The sequence below is a fragment of the Haliotis rubra genome, unplaced genomic scaffold, assembly GCF_003918875.1.
Source record: "Haliotis rubra isolate DU_JTF1 unplaced genomic scaffold, ASM391887v1 Scf788, whole genome shotgun sequence".
NCBI classification, from domain to species: domain Eukaryota; kingdom Metazoa; phylum Mollusca; class Gastropoda; order Lepetellida; family Haliotidae; genus Haliotis; species Haliotis rubra.
In genome coordinates this window covers 113678-122214 of record NW_025767510.1, presented here as the reverse complement: position 1 = coordinate 122214, position 8537 = coordinate 113678, and positions in this window count along the sequence as shown.

Here is an 8537-nt window from a genome sequence, read left to right as displayed (position 1 = left end):
TTTAATTTATTAAAAGTCACTTATTTGTACATCTGATATTAGAATATTATTATTATTATTATTATTATTTCACATTTACATTTACATACACATTATTTATGCAATAAACATTTTTATAACACGATCAAGTCTTTTTTTCAAGATCCCTTGGTAAATAAAATTTACGGTTATCAATCAGTATTTTTGCCGCATAAGAAAGGGATAGCTCAATGCGGGCCAAATTAAAACTTCACTTAAAACGATTTTTTGAAAGATGCACTGAAACTACCGTGTCCAGTACACTGTGACCTATTGGGTATTCCACATTGAAATGATTGTCGCCTACATTTACCTGTGTGTGAGAGGCCCGTGTACAGATCCCGTGGTATACTGTGACTTTCATTCTAGATCACACTTTGAGATGTTGACAATGTTCTCGATTCCAATTCTGCAATGTCGTATAGATGGCCGAATACAAAGTCTCCTCCGTTCAAATGTACGAATGATGTTTAACCCTTTGAAGAGAGAGACAAATTGTGATTCGGAATACCTCGTGTTACGACGTAAATTGTAATAAAAACGTACATTGTAATACTTGCAGCAAATTGTAATAAAAACGTAAATTGTAATAAAAATGGACGTAAATTGTAATACGCAAATTGTAATAAAAATTGACGTAAATTGTAATAATTTTCGTTGCGGTAAAATGTAATAAATATTTACGTAAATTGTAATAACAGTTTTAATCACTCGTAAATACGCGTGTGTTTGTTTTTCGTTGCATTTCATACATCAAATAAGCTTGTTAGGGCAATAACTCAAGAAAGAAATGATGGATTTTGTTCAAATTGGGTACCAAGGTATATTGGCGAGCTTCATCGACACAAGTGAAATTAAGTGACCTTGAGATAATTTGCAAGGTCCCAGCAAAATTCTGAGGGTTTTGCCAATATAAAGATTGTTAGCGCAATAACCCAAGATAGAATTGACAAATCTTAGCTGAATGACGAAAATGATATTCGTCCTGACATATAATCGCTATTAAATCTCTAACAGTCCTCTGTATCATGTCTTTTCGCAAATATCTGTTGAGGTTTTGATATGTATACATATAAAGTGGGGGTGGGTTTCTAACGGGTATATCTAAATAGGTATTCAGAGTTCTTTTCATCAATATAGGTGTAAGGCAAGGGGAAAATTTATCGCCTATATTATTTTCATTGTTTATAAATGATAACGTGTCTGACCTCTCTGCTTGCAATGATATTGGCATGACAGTGTTTTACATCAAGCTATTTCTGTTATTATTTGCTGATGATATGGTCTTGTTCAGTGAATCCGTCGAGGGCTTGCAGCGTGGTCCTGGTTTCTTACAGAGATATTGCGACAAGTGGGCCATCACTGTTAATACAGATAAAACTAAGGTTGTTATTTTCAGAAAAGGGGGTAGATTGTCCAAGAGAGAAATCCGGTATTATGGTGATCAGGTACTAGAAAATGTTAATAGTTTCAAATATTTGGGTATTGTCTTCTCGGCAACAGGTAGTTTTTCCCAGGCACAAAAGACTCTATCGGAGCAGGCTATGAAATCCTTATTTTCGTTGTCCAATCCATATATGTCCCCTGCGCAGCAGTATCAATTATTTAAAAGCTTAGTATTGCCAATTTTATGCTATGGCTGTGAAGTTTGGGGATTTATGGAAGCGCCAGCTATCGAAAGAGTCCATTTAAAGTTTATTAAGCAGGTTCTGCGTGTTAAAAGATCAACACCATCAGCTTTTGTCTATGGTGAAATGGGCGTACTGCCATTGATCACTATTAGATTGGTACGCATTGTGAAATATTGGATTAAGATTATCACCCGTGACGGAAACCGATATATAAGCATTATATATAGGGCTCTAGTCGACAATGCTCGGCAGAATCCAACATATACGACATGGGTTGCTCTCATTAGAGACTTGTTTCATTATGGATATGGTTTTATCTGGTTACAACAGAAATTGACTCTAAATTGTACAGCATTTATCAGTGCTTTTAGACAAAGGGTTATTGATATACATTCTCAAATGTGGAAATATAATCTAAGTTCACTTAGTGAAACAAGAATATATTTGCTTATCAAATCATCACTTACCATGGAAAAGTATTTATCTCAAATTGATATTATAAACTATAGGGTAGCTTTGACACGACTACGATTATCTTCTCATTCACTTATGATTGAGAAAGGAAGATGGGCTCGACCAAAACTAGCTTTAGAAAACCGATTATGTCCTTTTTGCAAAAATGACATAGAGGATGAATATCATGTTATCATGGTTTGTCCTAAGTACTTGACATTTAGACGTCGCTACCTACCTCTGGACGTATACAAGTCTCCAAACATGATGAAGTTTATAAGTCTTCTACAAACTAAAGTTGAAGTATTAACCTTCAACTTAGCCAAATTGTTTATCATATATTTCAGGTAAAAGCAAAACTATAATCTGAATTATCCATGAATGCTTATTTCCTTTTTAGTGCTATCTTCTGTCACGAAAGGTCTTTGCAAGTGGGTTGGGTTGGGTGGGGGAGGGGAGGCAAATGTTGGCAATGCGCTTTTGAAAGTATGTATGATGTATTTGTCATGTTGGCCGTTGGCCTATTAAAGAAATAAACACCTCACCTAGAATATGATACAAATGCAGCTGTTTTATGTTTTATTTTTCTACATATTATCTGTCAGCCTCAAGCAAATTGGTGTTGCTATGTTGCAGCCTCACGATCCCCATTTTGTGTGACTTTGTATCTTGGCTTGGTACTCCCCAAAAACACCGTAAAATCTGCAATAAAATGCATCACAAACTTCAGGAAACAAAAGATTGTATGTTTGAGATTGGTAGAAGTCGGCTAGAATCAAACTTAGATATTAAACCGCACAAAAAAGCAATTTGAAACTACAATCACTTGTTCAAATGACTCCTCCTTCTGTTTACTGAAAGAACTCGAGAAAGAAATGATGGATTTTGTTCAAAATTGGTACCAAGGTTTATTGACGAGATTTACCGACACCACTTGAATTCAGTGACCTTGAGTGTGTTAGATATACCCATTCCACTCTCTTGGAATCTCTACAGTTACGTCTTTGAGTCACTGGCGATGCTTTATCACGATTTCAGTCGTATCTCACAGGACGTAAGCAATCAGTTATCATCGATGGGGTAAGGTCTGAGAGCAGAGAATTAAGGTTTGGAGTGCCACAAGTGCCCAATCCTGTACACTGTATATAGCATACCCGTTGGTGATATAGCCCGAGCCCACAATCTTAGTTATCATCTCTATGCTGATGACACTCAGCTATATCTTGGGTTCAAGCCACAAACTGCATCTTCTGTACAGAATACCCTGCAGACAATAACAAATTGCATAGCTGAGATCAAATGTTGGATGAACAGTAATTTTCTGAGACTGACCGATGACAAAACTGAGATTCTCATCATCAGCTCCAAATAAACAAAATCAAAGTTCCAGGTCCCTGGAGTTTGTTCAACCAGAAAGCCATGCTCGAAATCTAGGTGTCATCTTTGACTCAACATTAAGCATGGAAAATCACGTCAGTAACATCTGGAAATCTGCATAATACCACCTAATGAACATCAGACAGATTAGCAGGTACATGGACACGCCATCAGTAAAATGCCTAACCCATGCATTTGTGACATCCCGTCTAGACTACTGCAACAGTCTACTCTATGGAATACAGCAGCAGTGCATGGACAAGTTACAGCGTGTTCAAAACACAGCTGCCGGACTCGTAACACGCACACATATGTATGTGCGCATAACACCAGTCCTGAAGGACTTACACTGGCTCCCTGTAAAAGACAGAGTTGTATTCAAACTTCTTGTGTTTGTTTACAAGTCCATTAAAGGGCTTGCTCCATTCTATCTCCAGGAACTAGTCAACCTTCACAAGCCTGGAAGGTCACTCAGATCAGCTAGTCAGCAAAGCTTAGATGTCCCATCTGTCCAAACCACAACATACGGGGACAGAACATTCAGCAGAGCGGGTACTGTACTCTGGAATGGATTACCTGAAAATGTCAGAAAATCGGAAAATATCAACAGTTTCCGATCTTGTCTCAAAACCATCCTCTTCAAACGAATATTCGACTAAGCGCACATGAGCAGGACACTGGATATGTAGCGCTATACAAACGTCTAATTTGATTTGATTTGATTTGATATACCCGTTAGAAACCCAGCCCCACCCCCACTTTATATGTATACATATCAAAACCTCAACAGATATTTGCGAAAAGACATGATACAGAGGACAGTTAGAGATTTTATATCGATTATATGTCAGGACGAATATCATTTTCGTCATTTAGCTAAGATTTGTCAATTCTATCTTGGGTTATCGCGCTAACAATCTTTATATTCGCAAAACCCTCAGAATTTTGCTGGGACCTTGCAAATTATCTCAAGTTCACTCAATTTCACTTGTGTCGGTGAAGCTAGCCAATATACCTTGGTACCCAATTTGAACAGAATCGATCATTTCTTTCTTGAGTTATCGCCCTAACAAGCTTATATGATGTATGAAACACACGCGTATTTACGAGTGATTAAAACTGTTATTACAATTTACGTAAATATTTATTACATTTTACCGCAACAAAAATTATTACAATTTACGTCAATTTTTATTACAATTTACGTCCATTTTTATTACAATTTACGTTTTTATTACAATTTTACGTCAAGTTTATTACAATTTGCTGCAAGTATTACAATGTACGTTTTTATTACAATTTACGTCGTAACACCTCGTGTTAACTTCCTTTTCGACGTTGCTTGAACATATTCCGACAGTCACTTTCGTGATCAGGTAAGCTCTGATTGGTCTTGTGAAAGGTCGTTCAGCCGGTTGACACACAGAATAACATAATTGGTGTCGTAAAATGTCAAGATGGGCGTACATGTATGTCACCTTTTATTTAAAATATACAGGGGCGGCGGGGTAGCCTAGTGGTTAAAGTGTTCGCTTGTCACACCTAAGACCCGGGTTCGATTCCCCACATGGGTACAATGTGTAAAGCCCATTTCTGGTGTTCCCCGCGTTGCTGGAATATTACTAAAACTTAAATCACTGCTTTTAGATAATATTCTATACATTTAAGGTTTTCGTGTGGCTTAAATGCAGCGAGGAGTTGCGCATCGTTGCTACCGTAGTTTGCCTTCACAGAATGGCTTCCATTATGTAAATGTGATGTTTGCCATATTGACAATAGGCTATTAGTATTGGTTTACACACACAACGAGAACATTTCAGTGTACATTAATCTGCGGAGCATCCAGCAGGCATGAACACTTCTCGTATTACATGGCCTTCCATAAGCTCTGATTAGGATGAAAGTTGTTTTGGTTGTCGTTGACTAAAGATGTAGGCCACAGACATCTGACACATACACGGCTTCCATTTGTTTCGCGCGTCATACACTGGTACACGTCGTCAGCTTCATCAGCGGGGTGACAGGGACGGGTTCCAGTCCTGGGTTCGAGCCCCTATGGAGTAGTTAGGTTTTCTTTCTTGTTAACATACACTTTCCTGTACATGTGCGGAATTCTCTATTGAAAACAGGAGCAGATTTGAATCTTTTGTATTGTGCAATTAGTTTAATGAAACATCTGGCCTCGGTGTCGTTTTGTTTAGATCATCAAAGTCCATGCTTCATTGCAACCCCATCCGTTTGACGGAAGCTATAGTTATGGATTGCGAAAAATGCCTACCCCACAAAAACTGCAAATTTCCTTTAAACATCTTCAATGCAATATGGCCGCCGCATCACGTGACTTTTGACATATGACCAAGAACAGAAATTCTTCAGCCACCAAAGACAACTTCAGAACAAGCGTTTAAAATGTATGAAAATGGAATCCATTCATTTTTCGCAGAGTTGTGACCTTTCTTTTAACCCTATGAAAATCGTCTTAGAAAAAAATTCACCAACTTCCTAGGGCGATAACTCCAAAACCATTCAAGATATCGACATGCCTTGAGCAAACTAAGTAGGCCAGAGTATTGGATGTTGAGATTGCGATTTTTGATTTGCAAAATATTGGAGAATTGATATCCCCTGCTATCGTAACCAAAATTGGACATAATGTCTGTTCATTGAGAATCTGTCGCGATGGCAGCGTTTGCTGAGGCCATTAACTCCCTTGTTTCTCTGTACTTGGATAGCGGACATGGCGCTACTTACATGGGGTACATGAATCCTGCAACGTCACCTTTTGCAGATTATCAGCCCACATAGAGAGGTCTTTAAACGTGATAACGTTACAGGTATAAGACACAGCCCGTGTCGCTGTTGACGCCCTTCAGAGTCAATGTCTTCCCATGACCTTCCAATGTGATCTGAACCCAGTAGAGCATGTGTGGGAACTCGCCAGACGTGCACGTTTACCTACGTCACAGACACTTGCACAACTGACCGGCGCGATTACAGGTGGACTCGAGAATTCCGCAGGGCAGAATCCGAAAACTTCTCCAGTCTGTGTCAAGGACGTGTAGAGCAGTGGTAACAGCACACGATGATCACACCAGGTACTGATCGGAACCCCCCTCGTGGACGTATTTTGTGACAGGACAATCAGTATTGTCATTATGTCTACAGAACATGTGGCTACCACCATGCTAAGTTTCATCCTTGTATCAATCATATTCAATAAAATATGTTCATTTAATTCAACACATTAAACCTTTTCAAAGTTTCCTCTGTGTTTCTTTCTGTCTTTTTCCCCACATGGGTACAATGTGTGAAGCCCATTTCTGGTGTCCCCGCCGTGATATTGCTGGAATATTGCTAAAAGCGGCGAAAAACCTCATTCACTCACTCACTCACTTATATAAGGTTGTTATTTGTGCAGGGGCGGTGAGGTAGCCTAGTGGTTAAAGCGTTGGCTCGTCACGCCGAAGACCCGGGTTCGAATCCCCACATGGGCACAATGTGTGAAGCCCATTTCTGGTGTCCCCCGCCGTGGTGTTGCTGGAATATTGCTAAAAGCGGCGTAAAACCAAACTCAGTCAGTCAGTCAGTGTTATTTGTGCATGGGTCTACAATTCATGAGGTGACCTGGCGCCGTGTTCCAGCCAACACATCTACATGCGGTGGCACACTGGTTCCTTTGTGTCATGGGTAATGTGTTGGTCGTCATGAATAATCCTAGATGTCTGGATTAAGTGTGACGAAAGACTCTGCTGATTTCACTTTGTTTTGCTAGTTTGTTGCTTAACGCCGCCCGAGCTATACAGTAGCCGTCTGTACGTACTCGAGTCTGGACCAGACAAGCCAGTGATCAACAACATGAGCATCGATCTACTCATGTGTCAACCAAGTCAGCGAGCCTGACCATCCAATCCTGTTAGTCGCCTCTAATGCTAAGCATGGGTTGTTAAATATTATTTCTAACCTGGATCTTCACGGGTGTGACTTCACTGCTATTTCCACTACTACCATCACTATTTACAGTACAACCAGAAATTATTGAGAATTTAAAGATTGTAAATTATATATTTTTTTCACTCATTACTCACGTATTAAATGTGAATATTAGCAGAACATAACTCCAGATTCAAAGACAGGTGAACAGTTAGTATTTTGTCAAGTCACCATGGGCAGCAATGCAGGCTTCAATGCGGCGGGGCATACTACTGATCAAAGAAGTTAGAAAGTCGTGGTCCATGCTGTCCCAATATCGGACCACCCTTTTTCATTTCAGCAATATTTGTCAGATTTTTCTTATTGACAGTTTCCTTCATAAGTCCCCAAACATTTTCAATTGGATTTAGGTCAGGGCTATAGCTTGGCCAATCTAATAATGTCATATTTTGGGTCCGAAACCAGGCCTGTGAATGCTTGAACGATGTTTTGGGTCGTTGTCCTGCTGGAAAATCCAAACATTTCCATAGAACATGTGAGCAGATGGAAGTAAATGTCCCTCGAGAATATCTGTGTACCGCTCACTGTTCATATTCCCTTCCAATACACAGAGGGGCGTTGTCCCTAACACAGATATGCCACCCCACACGTTAAATTTCGGACTGTACTTTGGGCGCTGATACAAAGGTTTTTCAGTTTGTTTGGTCCAGTATTTCAGTGTATTAGGAAACAGCCACACATCACATTGTTCCAGTTAAAATTTCTATGCTGTAAGCACCAGTTCAACCTTCGCTCCTTTTGTTCAGGTTTCATGATCGGTCATGGAACTCCTCGACTTTTCTGCCAACCCATTGCATGCAGCTCAGTTCTAATTGTCTCCTTACGGACAGCCACAGTTCCTCTATCAATCATATCCAGCCTTAAGTTTTCTAAACTCCTTCGTTTCTTTTTAGAAACAAGAATACCAAGCCCCATCCTGTCACCGACAGTCAATTTTATGGGCCTACCTGCGCCTCCCTGGTGCTCAATGCCATATCCATTTGTTGTTGTCTTTCTTGAATGAAACCAAGCACTTGATAGCTGGTCAAGGTTGTTTATACTAGAAATCCAATTAAACATATTCCTAAA